The sequence below is a fragment of the Danaus plexippus genome (genome assembly GCF_018135715.1).
Source record: "Danaus plexippus chromosome 18 unlocalized genomic scaffold, MEX_DaPlex mxdp_35, whole genome shotgun sequence".
Taxonomy (NCBI): domain Eukaryota; kingdom Metazoa; phylum Arthropoda; class Insecta; order Lepidoptera; family Nymphalidae; genus Danaus; species Danaus plexippus.
In genome coordinates, this window is record NW_026869854.1 from 553175 (window position 1) to 572794 (window position 19620).

General features: G+C 29.3%; 1 protein-coding gene across 2 annotated transcripts in view; it reads left to right on the forward strand.

The window, feature by feature from the left end:
* The first annotated feature begins 1493 nt into the window (after positions 1 to 1493).
* Positions 1494 to 19620, forward strand: part of LOC116772858 (uncharacterized) — a 33758-nt gene continuing 15631 nt past the window's right edge. The window contains exon 1 of one of the 2 annotated variants that reach the window (XM_032665146.2): positions 1494 to 1669. The gene's annotated coding sequence lies outside the window, so the exon portion shown is untranslated. The remainder of the gene's footprint in view (positions 1670 to 19620) is intronic. The other variant, XM_032665147.2, reaches the window with a different exon arrangement.

Here is a 19620-nt window from a genome sequence, read left to right on the forward strand (position 1 = left end):
TCGTTATCTTGAGGCGAACGTTGACAAAAAATATTTTTTGCTGACAAGGCGAAGCGATTGAATAATTATCGATTAGCTCATCAGTTTCTTTGACATTGTAAACTTGAGACACAGTTATCATGAATTAAAATTTAATTAAAATAAAAAAAAAACTCGTGTCGACGATTTTAAATTTAAAATATTAACGACTCTGTTAAATTAAGAAATGTCTTTAATTTAAAAAGGTGTTGTATTCCCGAACGATTTTAAGACAGAAGCTTCATTTATTTCCGATCTTTGTAATTAATTTGAAACATAAAAATCGTTAATAAAAGATCAGTCGGCAAAAGTTTACTTTTCCAGAATATAATCACTTTTAAGTCGTTTAAAAGAATTTAATTGCAGAACACCAAAACTTTTGTTCAACATGGCATCCTGTTTACTGTTTCATAAGAAAACGCAGAACCACTTTAAATATTGCCAAAGCGTAGACGTGCGTAGTTGGCGAAATGCAGAGTCACGAATACGTTATAAGACAGATCAACGTCATTTAACCATGACCCCATTGGTGATGATGACAACCGGATTGAGGACTTGAAGTTATGACTGCGGTCCGAAGGCTTGTGACTGTCACCATAGCTATAATTACCACATGACGCACTAGTCCTTCATAGACGTGAAAAGGGTTAAATAGTTCATAGGAATTGTGTAACTATGTAAAAATGTATCCTATTATTCCGATTCAGCTATAAAACAAGGATTGTAAAATATATAGTCCTTCAGAAAATATATCTCGAAACGCCTGGGTTGTCAAACGTTTTATGGTCCTAATCTCAATACCAAATAAATTGTGCTACAGAGCTTTGGACGGTAACGTGTGCGATATAAGAATTATTATTCTTAGTCACTCGTTTCCTCCATATTTTAATAGGTAAGTACTTTAAACATCCTAACCAGAAATTTGGTGAGCTGTCTGTTTTCAATTTCTAAGTGTATGTATAATTAACATATGACAAACAAAATTAAATTTGAAAAAATTCTTGTTGTTCATATTTCAATCATGGACAGTTATAAAATTTTAGTGTATTTTTTAATTGTATGTAAGTTTTTTTAATCTTCCTAATAAATTATTATAAGAAACCCTCTATACATTCGTATTCACAAATAGTAAAATCAAATCGAGTTATACGCCTACAAAGTAAAGATTAACTTTATACTGTGAGGTTTCATTAAATTAAAGTCAAATTTGAATTAAATTATAAATAAACATTCGTCCATACAAGCAATATAACTAAACTTAAAATATCATCCCGAAAACTTATAATACCAGTTGCCAACATAACAAACATATCAAAATTTGACAGAACCGGTATCGTCACTTTCCATGGCCCTGGGCACACAGAGCCATCAGCGAATGAGTCAGTCAATACTTTTTTTGGTGCTTTCTCCCACACCTGTTCGATCACGGATACGAACACTTTCCACTGGGGGGAAATGGGAGCGACTGTTGGCCTTGTTCGAAGCCAGCGCGCCGAAGACCGTAGTCTCTACCGATGGTTAGTCTCCATTAAGCCGTGAAACGAGCAACACGCATTGCTACCAAGTCTTGTAGGCGCGAAATCTTTGTGAAAACGAGTGTTGTGTTGTGTTCGGGATTTAACAATCTGGAGCCGAGCGTGTCTTTGTGGAGGTGTGTTATTTTATTACAGTGATTGTTCTCGTTAATAGATTACATTTTTATGTTAAAAAAAATATATGTGAAAGTCAGCCGAGATGCGTCACGGCTGTTGGTTTAGCAATATGTGGAATATTGCATTACAATCGAATTAATGTATTACACACTAGAAAGTATATATAAGCGACTTACTTTGTACAGCAGCTCCTTGGTGTGAGACGTATGAGCTTCTAGAGACGGATATGTAAACAATGACGCCGGCGTATAAAACAATATTATTTGTTTTTAATTAAAGTAAACTATACAACAACAGTAAATAACTATACCGTTGTATCACGTTCATTATCTCTTTCATCATGACCAGCCTTGCTTTAATCTGTGTTTCGCATGCGACGAAGGTCACAATTAATATTATTATTAAAGAAAATAATATAACATTCGCATGCTAACTAAGTGATACGAATCTTTTGTCTCGATAATCGGAAACGCTGAGTACGAACTAAGAACACAATGCAAAATAATAGTAGAACTTTTCAATAACATAGTTACATTATATATATATATATATATATATTTATATACTCGTATATATCTGCTACTTATATAAACTGTCAGAAATTCTACATACTAGGTTTTACATTACAGGCCTTCGTTCAAGTGAAGACCTTAATGCTGCTGTCTCGGGAATTTTTCTATTAAATTCTATAAAAATGTATTGTTTATTATAAATACTTAGATAGCACATGTATATTATATGATTATAACAAAGCAAGAGTTTTAGGTGATACAACGTTTCAATTTGTCGAAGGCACAAAACAAGGAACTCCGCTTTCGCATTTATAGCATTAGACAAAATTTAAATTTACACACACAGACTATCGAGTGATTTAAATTATATATACAGGATGAGACTTATCTTGAATTCTATATTTTAAACATCTTAACTAACTATATATATAATTGTACCTATTTTTATTTTTACTTTATAACAAATTTGCTCAATGTTGGTCAAAACCAGGACAAATAAAATCGAAGCATAGGATAAGGCGATTGTGTCGATTATTTAAATTGAGTACAGTCTGATTTTGAAAAGGTTCATGTATATTAAAATAACATAATAACATATAACACTGAAAAAGACGTTGTACGTTTTGGTTCCGTAGATAATAAATTCTTTCATAACTTAACAGATACAAAATACATACGCAGAACTACTACTTCTTACAGTAAAATTGTGATTGGTTCCCTTAAAATTGCTTAACAAAAAACAATACTGTTTTTAACTGTCGCTTAGTTCAAGAAAAATATGTTATTTAATAATTTCAAATAGCTTTTGTTTGATGAATGTTTTTATTTATTATTAGGAATAAGCATCTTTGCTAGTTATTCTGACTTTAAGTTTATATAACTTACTCTTCCTTTAGCTATTTTAGGAACTTTTGGCAAGTATTTATTCTGCGTGAAAATAACGTTTGTCTACAGTGACGAATTTATCTCGTTTCTTTGAAATTTCTCCTTGAACAAAGTTGCTTTAATTAAAGCGAGGGTTTGATTGTCTTAAAAGTGAATTACTTAGACGATGTCATGAAATTTTTAGCGATTCTTTTCTTTGAATCAAATTCCCTGTAAAAAAAAACACACAAAATACCATTTTTAAACATTAACAAATTCATTTAATTTAAAAATCCACCCATTTTTATAACATTGTTACGAACAACGTTGATTGCGGTCGGAATTTTTATGTATTTCTTAATTACATCAACACGTTACTAGTATCTATATATAAGTTATTTGAGGACTTTGTTCCTGAGTTTATTTCTTTTTTAATGATATAATAGCTGTTAAAAGGAATCGCGTTACGGCTAATTGTACGGAGGATTGCCATTACAGAAAAATTCTCGCTCCGGGATGAAATGGTTTAATAGCGTGGAAAATTCGCTATATTGTATTATCCCATTAAGCAGAACTGATATCCAATCTATATTCTTTTAGTTTATAATGAAAATTAAATCGCTGTATTCATTTTTTTTTTAGATTCATTCTTCCAATCTAAAAGATGATTCCAAAAAGGTTTTAAGTTTTAACTCTATAAAACAAGACTTAACCTGCACTTCCCTCTCACGTTCAATTCACTTTAAACGCTCGACGTGTTTTGAATTTCTATTTTAATAGAACTTTTATAATGGTTAGTAACGCTTAGTATGAAAAGGTTGCAATTTATAATGTAGGTACGTGGTTACGGTTTCACATTGAAATTAATGAATTATGTGACTTAAAACGTAATGTTGAGATTAATTCTATTCCTTTTTTAAATTTTCTGTAGATTTTTTACATTTATGTATTAAAACTGCACAGGTTTTGAAAAAAAAATCCTTATTTGAATATGACTGGTTTTAACGCGTACTAAGTAATCGATTCGCTCAATAAAGACAAAGAAAACGTTCAAAAATTAATTCATAAAATACTTTTTATACATAACAGATTACAGCCTCTTTATAAGGTAATTAAAGAAAATGTTCCACAAATTTTTAAAGCGTAGAGTTATTGAAAAATATTATTTTATATAAAAAATTAAAGTCTGTTTAAAACCTTTTGGTTTAAATATTAACGTTACAAATGATTTATCAGTTTTTTATTAATTACAGATCTATTTCTGGGAGAGGCCTTAAAAACAGAGCCTTATAAAATACAAATCCCTACCAAGTACACTTCTCCTTTATTTTTTTTAAATTTAATCCTATCATCCAATTTCTAAAATGAAAATTTTGTAATTTTAACAAATTCGAGTAACAATCAATAGCTATATTAGGAACTATGTATTAAATATGATGTTTTTTAATATTTTTATTATATTTTATTTATTTCCAAATATGTCTTAACTGTCATCAAGATAATAAAATAATCTGTTCCTTGGTACATTGGCATAATGGCTTATTACCAGTGCTGTAATGACACTTTGGTTGTTGGAAAAAAAATATTATTTTAATCAGTTTTACTTAAATATAAAAGTCAAGATTTCGTTCACAGTAATTACAATAATCTCTCATGTTAAAAACGACGTGTTTAATATTTTTTATTTACAACAAAAACTTTTTTTGAATTCTCTGCTGTACTTTTAATTGTTGAGTAATAAATGGATATTATGGATAGTAAAAATGATATATTTCTTATAATTTTATGTCAGTGGTGTCATGCACAAGCACGTGGTTTCCGTTAAGGGCGCGGAGGTATGTGGATGGCAATTGATGGCATATTTTGTATGTACAGTTGTACTATGTAGGTATTGATCTAGGATCGTTAAAAAGTTGTAACTTCTAACAAACAGCGGATGAGGTGGGTTAAAGTGAACGGATTATTAAGTGAAATCGCTCGTATAAATTAAAGCACTCGATAATTTAGTTAATTGAAAGAAAATGTTTTGAAATAAACAATTAATATGTAGGTTTTTTATCTAGAAACATGGACTTCACTTGACTTGAATATTAAACAATTCTGAGCGCATGATATGTTTTCATTTTAAGGTCCAAATTAAGATATTCGTATAATATAAAATGAAAAGAGCTTATTTAAGCTTGCTTACGATTTAAAATTAAAATGTTACCTTCAGTGACTAAGGTACACGTATTAACATAACTTAAAACACAAAGACAAATGTAACTTTAAAGTAAACGAGCGCAGGTGAATATAGAAGAACACATAGATTATAGAACCGTTCAAATCAAGATTTTCCTCGTAGAATATTAAGAAAAAATATTAGTTTTCACTGATAATAATAACACTGTTTAATTAGTTTTGATATAAAATAAAGAAATATATATTTTTTAATGAATAAAAGCCTAAAATTAAACCAAAAATCTTATATGTGTAATGAAATGATCGCTTTTATAATTCTTCAAATATCATAAACAATTTCCGAATTCAATCCCCTGTGATATATTATGTATAATACTTTCCCTTCATGGTACCCTTATTAGTATGCTTTGGAAACGACAAAGAAACTGAAAATGAATCTTTTCGACATTATAATAAGGTTTTTTTTCGTACAATGACATCAATATTATCGCTTCAAACATGACCACACGTTGATAAATGGGATCGAGCGTCGGAACGAGACACGATTTACCAAATTCATATGAGAAATATTAAGTATTTAAACGTATCTTTTGAATAATTTATGTTAATAAAAGGGTCAACATTTTTAGCTACGCCACAAACAGAGTTTTACCTTCGTGTTCGTCTTAATGATCTCTGGAATAAAAAAAATACATACATATGAACTAAAAATTAGGAGATATTGTTCGAGACAGCTTCAATCTTGATTTTTAATGTTCAGCGTCACTTACAGTAATGTCTTACAAAATGGCTGAAGCCAGTGTTTATAAATTTCAAGTACAAGTAGATACTTAAATGTTGCCATTACAAAATTACATTGGTTCAGTATTAGTAGTATAATAAATTATAATCAGTCATAAAAATAATTCTAAGTAGGGTATATTATTATTAGTACGGCACGACACATAACAATATATTAAATGTTAATGAAGAATATGAGATACCTTTACTTTTATTTTTTTACAAAATTTTGGAGTGGATTTTGCCAGTAACACTTAGAAATCTTTACATACCTACACGCGACGAACAAAAAACGCTTTTTAAGTATGTACTTTGTCTTTGTGCGACTAAATTTACTGTTCTAATATATTTTAATCAATATTGTCTATCTGTATTAATAATAAAACGCGTTCAACATACGGGTATAAACCTTAAAACACAACTATTGGTTTTTACGACAGCGTGAAAGCGGCGAGAATGCTGGCCGCGTTTCTTTGAATAGCGATCATGGTTCTTTGTGATTGTGAGAACATAAGCATCTTCTATCGTCATCGGCTACAGCAAATGTGATGTTTATTAAAAAAAACATAATATGAATGATTCGTACTAACCAGTGACATACATACATTACAAAACAAAGCGTAATAATATTCTGTGAAAACGTATCATCAAAATTATAACTACTGTTTAACGGTAATCTTTCATCAATTATTATAGCGAAATTCAAGTGACTAAATACTTTTTCAACAGGTGAAACCCGGAGGAGTAATTTCTACATACACACCCAATAGTTACAAAATATACAAATACAATGGTATTTTTGATTTATTAGTAAAAAAAATAGACACCTACAATCTTAACTGTTTGAGATTTCTATATATATATGTTATAAGAAATATATAATATGTACACACTTAGAACATTATAACTTTGTAAACTAACAAGGTCTCGGTTCATATTTATCGGACGATTTATGAATATAAATTTGAAACTATCGTTCTTTGATATGAAAATTCACGTTTACTAAGATTTTATAGTCTTTATAGGTTGTCCTAATGTTTAATTTTAATTTGATTTTCTGAACAGCCAAACACCTGTTCGTCCTTAACATCCCTAAAGTCGACTGTCAGAGAATGCTTGTTAGCATCTAACTATCTTTTTTAATAATATTTTTGTATGTATATAAAGAGGATAAGTAAATTTGTTCTAAATAAATTCTTTATAAATATTACATCGCTAGATTAGGCGTCACTTCATCATGCCTTTCTTAATTCAGGATCGTAGAGATTACTAGTTATAACTAAATATCACGGTTTTTCAACTGTTGCCCTTGAATGTTATTATCATTTGTCACGTTTAAGTTAAAATACATAATATAATAATTAATTCACGTTACTTTAAATGCGTATTGTTGCTCTCTCGAGAATTTTTAATTTTTGCCCATTAAACTGTACAAAAGAATGAAACAATCTGAATAATCAAATGTTATGAAAAAGGCAACATAATAGTTATTATGTAACGTTTATTCGAGTTATGTTATGCGAAAAGGCGTTACGAAAAGGGTAGCCCTACACTGCTGGACCGTAAATTAATATGGTTCCTAAAAAATAACTTCATAATGAGATCAGTAGTATATAATGCATTCAGTTTTAAAGCATCTGAGGTCATCGAATGTACTGTTAAATGAACTGGAAAGCGTTCAGAGTGCTCTCTATGAAATGATCTCAATGACACTCGATAAAATGCACTGTAAACACAATCTGCGACACAGACATTGTTGTTGTGTGAATCATTTTACACAGAATAAGGCTGAGTGCAGAACTCAACCGTCGGAACTAGAGCGACGTAGTCTTTATTAGTTTTTCTTTTTGTCGTTTATAATATATCTATTTGAAATTTTATATTATCCGATTATCTATACTTTTGTTCCGCGGATACATAAAATTAAAATATTATTTATGATTTTGACAGAAGCGAAATAATATTCTGTGAAAACGTATCATCAAAATTATAACTACTGTTTAACGGTAATCTTTCATCAATTATTATGGGCGTAATTCAAGTGACTAAATACTTTTTCAACAGGTGAAACCCGGAGGCGTAATTTCGACATACAAACCCAAACGTTGGATTATTTTTGTAATGTTAAACTAAGAAAGTATCGGTGTTTAATAAAACCATGCCAAATCGTACAAGGGCATCCCAAAACCGACATGGATTTAGAAAATACACTTTGATATTAATATTGGAAAGGGTCCAATAACCATGCTTATACATGCTACCTTATTTATTTGGCGTGTTTAATAGAAAAGGTTTTTGCGTTTAAGCGTTTAAGAAAATTCAATTACACAAATTACTGATGTTCTTGGAACATTTAATTACTAATGTACTACCGAATACTGCTGTCAAGAATTTTTTCCCGTATCATATAAAAACTCACCTCATTAAAATGATACTTAATTAGCAAATAAATATTAAATTGAGTAATCAATTCTATCTGTTATATTATGCAGGATATCGGTCATAAATCACGATGCCTCATGACGGTTGAATTCGTTTTTAAGTTATGAAAACTACCCAGTTCATTTAGTTAATCGTTTAAACGGTTATAAATCCTAGTTTAAATGTTTGTGTTGCGTGATACGAAACACGGTTATTTTCTAGGCTTTTAATTTATTAAAATTATACAGTACATTTATTCAATATTTTAAACATCATAATGAGTTCTAATTTATTTTTGGATTTAAATATTATAATGAGATGAGACCTATCGGTTTTGAATACTGCCAGAACTTTTTTTATTTTTATTCTTTTTAATTTTTTTATGTTTGTACATATGTGTGCATTTCTAAACACGAAGAAATAGAAAGTATGAACCGATTTCTATGAGACTTTGTTAAGAACAAGAGTTATGGATCAACGAGAAACATAAATGTCTATAATTTTTCCTTAATCAGCTCTCTTGGAATTCCCGCGTGTACAGAACACTTTAAATGTAATTCCAGAAACATAAAATAAAGCTAAAGCCTAAATAGCTTCAAGCCATTAGCCCTGTTTTGAAGTTGTTCACAAATAGGTACATTATTTTACACAGTGCAAGCAGTGTGTTTATCACAGGCTTGCAGCGTCACACTAAATACAAAGCATTACTCGTTTCTCATACAATAACCTCCATTAATATTAGAGCTAATGTGTAAAGAGTTATGTATGAGACGCCATGTTTGTAGTGTTGTAACATGGGGTAAGCGTACAGACGCTTACTCCATGTTAACGATTAATATATAATCTCATGAACACAATTACAGACGGTATATTTTTCAAATACTTCGTAGTTTTTCAGACGTTAAACTTGTCACGTAACAGTAAAAAGCGTATAACTGTTTGTGTTTTGGTTGACGGGGAAAACTTTAGTAAAGTTGACGTCTATTCGTAACCAACACAAGAAATAGAGGTAATGAGAGAAAATGTCACTTCAGACCACTAACTTTGTCGCAGTTGGGAAGTTTTTGAAGTGTTAATGTAACTGATACCGGTAGCAGACATAAATCTTTGTATTATATAGAAGTATTTTACCTGTAAACTATTTTAATTAATAACTGTTTTAGCGTGAACAAAAATCTAAGTGTAAACTATATTGCAAGTACGCAGTCATATTGGACGTAAGTAGTAGATAGCAGAATATAATAATGGTTTAAAAAAAAACTGTGTTTAGATTAACTTGTTATTTTTCCTATTTACTAACTACAATCCACTATATATCATGAAGAATTTATTCTGTATTATGTATGGAATAAATATATATTATATATAGTAACATGGTTGTTTTGTAAGATCGCTGAATTTTCATGCGACAGCCAGCAAATGATATTCTAATTGATTATTTGGAAATAATAGATTCGGCCCGCCCCATCCTCGTGACTCCGACAGAATAACATTGATATGTTATGTTAACAAGGAATAAACCGATGTATACATTGAAAACATTTTGCAAAATAATAAAGAATTTCTGTTCATTTTCTTTATAATATAAAAACAACGGATGCATGCGATACTTAACCTTATTTTCACTAAGTTATGCTTTATAATAAATTTAATACGGCCTCGAACAAAACGCCGAAGCCACTTAAAGATGAAATATTTCTGAATGCTCTCATACATTTTTCAAATGCGGAGAGATAAAAAATATGAGTTAAAAGAAGATATGCCAATTATATTATATTACAAATTAAATTTATATGCAATTTGAACTATCAACAAATTCGTTTCTATTTGTCGAGGACATAGAAATTTGTTTATCGAGTAAGTATTTAATAATAATTCGACGAAAATTTAAAAAAAATATATATTTTTTTGAATTCACTCATACTTATAAAACAAAAGATTTTATATAGATCAGATCAACAATCGCTGATACATTAAGAAAAATCCTCAATATGGCCCAGTTGTGTCGGCTATGCGAGATAATTCTAAGGGTATTTTCAGTGAAAGGTACACGTTTCTGTACATATTCACAGCGGTTCCGATGTCCGCTTGTTCCACTGACCTTAACTTGCATATCATATCATTGACTATCAAGTTTCTATACCCGATTACTTGGTGAAATTGGTCCATATACCGTGCATAAGATTATACTGTCTTTATCTACTTACTACTGTTATTGAAATATAAAATTAGCGCTAGTCGTGTTTATTATAAAAAAAAAAAAATCATTCGGTATTTATTTATTTCCTACTATGGCTTCATTCACACAGGTATTGTGGAATATTTTACCAATATCAAGCTTTTAATTTATTGTTTAACTGTTTAAATAATTTACGGAAAAAAAATTCTAGTTTCATTAAGAAAAATAATGAATGTCATAAATATTTCACTTTGAAAAGATTTTTTCAGTGTCAATTAATTAGCTCAAACAACTTCAATTATAATTTAAAAAGGTAAATTGAAAAAATTATGACACACAAATTGCTTTTAGTATACCAACGCTAAAACCTCGCGATGTTTGGATTAAAATGTTTTATGTTGCACAAAAATTTTCTTACAATTAATTAGAGTCACAATAATTTTGGATGATTTTGGCCGTTAACTTCTAATTAAACATTTTTTACTCACACACACGCACATACATACACACGGGCGCATGCATTCACGTACACATGCACGTACGAATACACACACATGCATACAAAAGAGAATTGTACCTAGAATGGTAGGTAGTTTGTCATATTTTAAATAGTAAATAAAATATGTATTCTAATGTCCCAACGTGTCTCTGGTGACCAGGTATTACCTCGCTAATATATTCACTGGCCCTCATCCAAGCTTTGTGTTACCGATAAAGGAGAAAATGTATTTGTACAAGGGCTGAAACTATTCCCAAGAATGTCTTTGAAGTATTAGAGATCACAAAGGCATTCCACTTAATAAAAATAACAATTCTCTCAAAGGTTACGTGGAATTATTTTAGGAAATTTTTGTTGCCCTTAAGGATTCCTCTAGAATATTCTTATATATTTTATTCGTTTAATATCACAAAGATCATTACTATATGGTTTTATAAAAAAAATATGAACATAATTATATACATTTATTGATGGACTTCATCCAAAAAATTATGCCAAAGCATGTTGGAAAAAAGTGTTTTTTTTTAAATTGCTGAATGTGTATAAAAAGTAGATGTTTGGGTTTCCGTAAGCACCCAGTTAAAAGTTATCGTTTGACCCAATTCCAGTGAAAAATCCTGTGACGATACGCCATTTTGTTAAATATTTTAACTTAGTTTGTTTATACGAAAAAAATATATATGTTTTAACTATAACGGATTCGTACTGAAGATTACGTCGTTATATGAACATTTTCATATCATGTTTTGGCTTTTGTTTATATCAGATAATGCATTAAGCATATTGTAAACAATTTTATTGAAAAATGTCAGCATCCGCTTCCTTTCTAACACGCTTCTAGTAGCTTGGGTTGTATGTATGTAAATAACGGAATCTTTGAGCTTAATTTTCACCGGTTCATAGAAGTCTGAATAATTTGAAACTCTGCATACTTATCAAGGACCGATGAGAATGCAATAATTTAATAACAGTTTTCCATTATCCTTATTATAGATATATAACACCGGTATTGTATTATATATTTATAATTTAAATTGAATATTTTAAATCATTTCCAAAGACTCTAGAATGACCAAAAGACCAGTGATAAGTTTTTTAAAATTTGATATTTGAAAAAGACAATGCCATTACATAATCCATCGTTATTTAAAAGAATTAAACCACATTGAAATTCTTAACTTTCTTGAAAACTGTTAATCCTTATCTTAGAGTGAGATTTAATCGTAACGGTGGCCTTATCGTGTCCGGTCTGAGGGCTTCAGTTAAAACAGAATGTTACTCTGATACAGGAATAAGATAGAATGATTAATAACACCATTTTGAACTCGGAATTATCGCTGTTGTAATAAAATCTTTTAAAATGTCACCCATAATCTAAATAAATGGATCCTTTTTGTATAAATTTAATCGTTTTAATTTACGAAACAAAAACATAAGACGGTTCAATCTTATTTCTCTTTTTCATTAACAACCAGAGTCTGATTATTTCAAATAAATAATTTCACAGATAAAACAAACAAATATAAAATTCAAAGAAACAAATAATATATTATCTTCATATTTTTCAAACAAAGAACAAATCTACAATAATATATATGACCTTAGAAAATTTACTTTAAACAAGTTTATTATATATTACACAAATATATTTTAAATAACACGTTATCATTCATTTAAGAATTATAAAGAAGCATTATTTATTATCATGAGTATTTGAGAGAATGTAAGTACAAATTTTAAAATGCGTTCAATTTTGTGTGAAATAATGTTGTTCTATATTAAAGTGAATGCATCAAAAGCCGTGATTCAATCGTTGGATCGCGTGATACCTCGGTTTACCGCTGTAACGGACCAGTCTACTGAGCTAGACCTAAACTTCCTTATACCGTATACAAGACTATGTCTTGTTCATGTATGTCATTAAAATAATATAAAAAAGGAAAAAAATCATATAAATTTATTACACATACACAAAATTTTTATCACTTCTTACAGACAAATCATCCATCTCGATATATTTATTAACTTCTTATTAATAAAATGAAATATTTTTTTTACATAACTGTCGCTTTGACATAATTTTATCCACTGACACAAATGAGGTTCATAAAGAATTTATGAGCTTACACACATAATACATTAAAACTAATGCCTCATGAAAAATCCTTTTAAGTAATTATATTTTTTTATATAATAAGTAAATAATAATTCCAATAGAATTAATTATCATAATGAAGGACACGTTTATTTTTTTTTTTTTAAATACTTTATTTTTAAAAAGGTAAAAGCCGACAGCTTTGAGGATAAATCACTGTACTAAATGTCATTTTTGTTGTTTCATTATCCAGGCCTACTATGAAACATTAGACGCTTCATATAAATTACTATCCAAACGTTCCTAATTGAGATAACGTCGGATAGATTAATAAATCAACGAGCTATTATAAATTAAGAATTACTGCGTGATATCGTTGTATATAAATTATTGTTTCCGCCAGCAATAGATAAAATAACCTTCTCATATAAAAACTATTTTATTAATTACATTTTCAGAATATGAAGTCTCGTTTTAAGGTTTAATATTAATTATTATATTCAGTCAATTTATGAAGTATAAACACTAGCGAGCGAAGCAAACGAAGTACTTATTTTTTGTAGTAAATACTTTGATTGAAAATCATATTTTAGACATAACTTTATTAATTACCGCCATTTTATTATCCGGACGAAATTGCTAACGGGAAGCGATATAACACAGCGGTAGGCCGCTATTATTTTGCGTATAAAATGATTAAATGTATAGTAGGTATTGCTGAGAATGAGCGCGTTTTCAATTTTAGTTCATATTTTATACCTATTTAGGGTAAAAAAAATCTTATTATAAAGTTTAGCTTTGATATTTATTTCATTTTTTAATTTTAACATATAAATTATGTATCCCATCAATTTTCAAGTATATTTTGAGGAGAGTCAATGATTGTGTTAAAATGTCAGTCGGCCATTTTGTTAATGACAACTGAATGTCTCACAAGAAGTTCAATTCCGGCACCGCATTAAAGCTGTCTGGTTGTGTATAAGGAAATGTTTTATTGTCCGCTGTGTCACTTTGACCCAAATTCGATGCACTGCCAAAAACATGATACGAAACTTTTGCTTTTTTTCCATAACATTAAAGACTTTTCTATGTCCATTTGTTTTTATAAAATTTTGTTTTCGTATTCGATTTTTTTATTGTAGCAGATAGTCAAGTATGCGTTTTGTCTGTTTTAAGATAATGATTATTTTGTTTAATATTTTAAGGAGATAGAAAAAAATATTTCCATTATTCGAAATATGAAATTTTATATAGAATTTAATGTTATGACATTGGCAACACACTTTAAAATCTTCTCAATTGCTTTTCAAGAATTCAGAGTTCTCTTAAGAATACAAAAACTATTCACAACGTTATAATTTAAATATATTTTTTATATTTAGAATGGATATAAAATTCTTTGATTTCAAATATATATTTTTTTAACTGAACATGTCAAATACGTTTTTCTTATTTTGAGCATGACAGATCTAAATATGATTTTGTCTTTCTTATAAATGCTTACGGTACTAATAATATTTTTAAAAATTGCTGACGGCAACTTGAAACCTATAGTTTAATCGTTTTTTATACGCGAATCGTTGGCGATACGACTTATAATATAGTCCGAACTGTCTGCCCGTGATCATGGTTTCGCTATAATCGAAAACTGAATAGTATATCCATTGTACAAAGTTTAAATTTAAATGTGTACTCACGAAAATATTAAATATCTCTATATTCGTTAGTACAAACTACTTATATGATACAGATGTATACAGTCTTATGTAATTACATTCTAGGCTATGATTCATTCAAATGCGAGTAAATACATGAAATGTAGGCAAGTGTTACAGCGGAATGATGTTAATATCTTAAAAAATATCACTTTCTCTTCACAGCTTTCTTTAAAAAGGATATCATGTACATGATCCTTTTATATTTCTCTCTTTCAACGCTTTTATGTTTTGTTCCAAAACATTAGAATGTATCCACACAAATAAATCGTTGGGATAATTCAAGATTCAATATGGGCCTTTGACCTTTTTGGGAGCAAATTATTTAAATAATAGAAGAGTAAGAAATATAAGGGGTTTACTTTTAAGAAATGTTTTTATAACAAGAATATATTTTTGGTAATTATTATACATGTTAGTGCGCAAAAATATAAACGAATAATGTTGTTGAGTTCAATAGTATTATAGGTTTAAGTTGTTGCCCTCCAAGCGACCCTATGCTGACTATACACATATATATATATATATATGTGTGTGTGTGTGTGTGTGTGTATGTGTGTGTGTGTGTATTTTCAGTCTAATAAATATTAAGATAACTTAAAAAATATATACGAACAAACTAACTTAGTGACAAATATTTTTTTATTTATTTATTTAAATCACTGAAATATAAGCGGGTACTTTTCTTCCCTTTAACTCATAGCTGGAGTGATTATAATGAATAATTAATGTATTTTAAATATATTTTTTTCTTTTCAGGTAATTGAACGACAGTTGAGCTCCTGCTTAGATATGTATCAAAATTATATAAATTCGTTTTATAAAAATATTTGTGTTTTTACAAAAAAAAAAAGCGAAGGAAATTAAATAGCGTTAACTTTAAAGATTATAAAATTAAAAGGTCTTTATATAAGAAAATAGATAGTGCATTCTTAAACATAGACTAAAAATAAGTAAGTTTCATGGAGTCAAAAGTTCATACAAGATACTGAAGAATGAGGTCAAGCGACTGCACCAAGAAGGTGGCTTGTTTGAAGGGCCCTAGCTAAAACTTGGTATCTCGTGAGCGCATAGATATGACAGTTGACGAAAGATGAACCTGCGATTACTTTAACAACTGACTCAAACTTTTTAAAAGTTTCCTATTAAATATTTTTATACAATTATATAGGATCTCTTTCTTATGCGACGGTCAAGAGATCCATATATATTTTTTTTATTTTTTTGCCAAGAATTCAGCATTTATGTTAATTTTAAACGATGTCACGTTCTGGTTTCAATACTATAGTATTATGTCATGACATAAATCTGTGTTAGCTTTCAATTATTCAAGTTACATAAATACCGTGTTTCTAAAAAAAAATCATGAGTTAATACATGTTACTTGAGTACGGATACATCTATATACTATTTTAATTACAATATCAATATAACGAAGCTGATATTAATGCTCCTAAGCTGATAGGTAAAACCAAGTATATATAAATATTGAATTGAATAAAATAGCTTCTTTCGAGTCTATACTCGTCTTCTTCAAGCGGTCCAAAATCAACTAGACGCTTAAATTACTCAAGATCACTTATTGATTAAGTTAAATAATATTCGCCAGGAAATATTTAACTTATCTTTAAAACCAACAACATAGCCTCTCTCTTACGTTTACTTCAAATACATTAGCGTTCATGGAAATCGTATGTAATTACTAATTAATGGACCGATAACTATCTGTTTTATAATTAAATAAATTTCTAACTGAAATTATTTTTTTTTGTGATATTTTTTTATCCGCAATCGCCGGATCTTTTTCTATGCTTCTTAGTTACATGCAAGAAATTAAACATTTCACTTTCTAGACGGTAAATATGCAAAAATTAACGATCACCAATCATTACATAGTATCGAGTTTCTTATCAAATGCGAAATTTTTATTAAAATATAATAAACTTTTTATTAAGAAACATAATCTAAGAAATATTATCACAAAAGTCATGGAAAAATATATATCTTTCTATATATAAAAATGGCATACAAATACATGCCAAAGAGCGTGCAAAGTAGAGGAGTTTAAGCAGGAAGGCACACCCTGGCTAAAGCTGGGATGATATCCAGGAAGAAGAAGAAGATACACATGTGTAATCAAAAACAGGCTAATTTATATTTTGTTTTGGTAAATCGCCCCCGCTCCGCCCATTCCATGAACAGACCTTTATTGAAGACGCCTGTGTGAGTCAAAGTGAAAGTGTCTGATAAACGGAATTATGTATAAAGTGTTTCTTAAACGTAGAAGCTAATGATAATACGCTAATTGTGTTTGACGTATTCATGTTAAATCTTACACATATTCTTACCACGCGTTTCATAGTTGACGAAAACTTAAATTTCACCGTCGTTCGTTGAGAACTATTGAAGGAGAATGTCATGTGGAAATCAAATCCTTAGTTAGGTCCCTAGGTTTTCTTTTTCGTATAAACGTATAGCGGAATTTATTATAAACTAACTTAAAACGAAGGCTTTTATATAGAAAGGTATTTGGTAAGCAAACCCGTTTTGTTTAACTGTTAAAAATAATACACAACTGATTCGTTTACAAAATAACGAGAATTGATATAACAATTTTAATAAGTTTTAAACATCAAAATTAAAATCAATCAGACTCCAACCAAAGCTCGCTTATAAGATATTTCTGGTCAACGAATAAACATAAATATATAGCTCATTAATATATTTATAACAATAATGAATATAAAGTCTTGAATATTTTTACAAAGAAAATACAATTACTTTTAAGAAAAAAAAAATATCTGTTATCGTTTTAAAATGATGTTTGATATAAACGTGAGAGTTCCCTCCAACTAAATATCAGCAAAATAATATATTCCGGTGACAATTCCAGCTTTTCATATTCACTCACATGGTTATACTAAACCGCAGAGAAAATATCATAGTACTTCACCACAAAGCTGAACAGAAAACCGGGAGTGAAAAATAAACAAATATGAAATCCTTTGAATATAAAATTTGTCATTTCCAGCGGAATGGCTCGGCTTTAACATTATCTCGTCGCTGCGGGCGTCGCTCGATAAGACGCTGATCCCGGAGCTTGAGATTTTATTTTACCGTGGCCGGGATCTCGGCTTCATAAGATGCCAATGACGACATAGCCGTTTAGCAAACACAAGTAATACGAGATGGTATATATTCGTTTGAGTGACACTTTCACGCCAATAAACCTTTGCCACAGCCTTTTATAATGTCGAGGATTATTTCTTCGACGATCAGCAAACATATCAATGATTACTACCTACATAAAATAATTCAATTAATATTGGAAACCCTCAAATTTCAACTTTTAATTACTTTGAAATTATCACGCAAAATTACAATCGGATAAACAGATTATTCCCAACTTCGCGATGTCGTTTACAGTGAAACAGAATGCTATAGAAACAAAAAAACATTACGTCTATAAACCCTTTTATTTGTTATGGGCACCATAAACAGTATATAATTTTTTTTATTTGTACGTAGATAACAAAAAGACTCTGTTATAGCTGGCAACTTTACTATACAATAAAAAAAAAAAAACATTTTTATTAATCTCTTTTAAAACTTTAATAGATTTTCTTAACTTTTAATTCGTTAATAAGCTGAACAATATTTTCTAAGTAAACCGCATTAGCAACATCGCTTCCGTTAAAGAATGAGGAAACTTCTGAACTACGTGTTTCAAAGTTTGGTGTGGTTACGTATAATGGCGCACAGCACGTATGATGATTAATGTGGCGTTGTATATAAATATCACATCTTAACTAAAACTATATATATACTACATAGACATTAGTATTATAGTTTTTTTTCTATTGTCTTTATTTTTTGTTTTTAAAAATCACTTTATTTTGTCAAACTTTTCAGTGTTAGGTGTAATGTTTTTGCTAAACAAATAATATGCATTCGTTATCTTGATGTTTATTAGACCTAATTTATAATTGTTTAATATTATTCTACAATTTATTCATTTAAAGTCTTGGAGAATTAATTAAATATTTTAATTAATTCTCCAAGACTCCAAATTTATATATATATATATATATATATATATATATATATATATATTTAAATATCAGCGATTTATCCACAGATAAAATATGTAACCAACATCCAGTTAGAGAAATCGTGAAAGCGCACCGTCTGACAGCAATGACCCGCAGTCAAGTTTATTTGTCACGAACGAACAGCTTTCGATTATTAATTATTAAGATTTAAGCGTGATTCGACGATTTAATTAAAAAAAAATAACTAACGCCATTAGCCAGCAAATATCACAATATTCTGAAATGTTTAAATTTCTGGAATTTTTAAATTTCCTCCATTTTGTATAATCAAAATTATTTTTCGCAGACTCTCATTAAATACTAATCAGTATAAATTACACTAAAGACGTAATTCTTTTTACTAGAAAAATATTTTGTTAGTCCGTGAATAAGAAGCGACGTCATTAACAATTAATAATATCTGAAATTTTAACATTTGACGATATTATCACTGTATTCTACAGACGAAGAGGTCTTGTTCCAGGATAACACTATCGTTCTTCGCCGTCTACTTCTTCTCATAAAAAATTACCGCCTCTTGTCAAAGCATGAAGGTGCCGTAATGCTTTGGCATCACCAAGTATCTTGGAACTAGGTTTTTCCCAGCTTAACA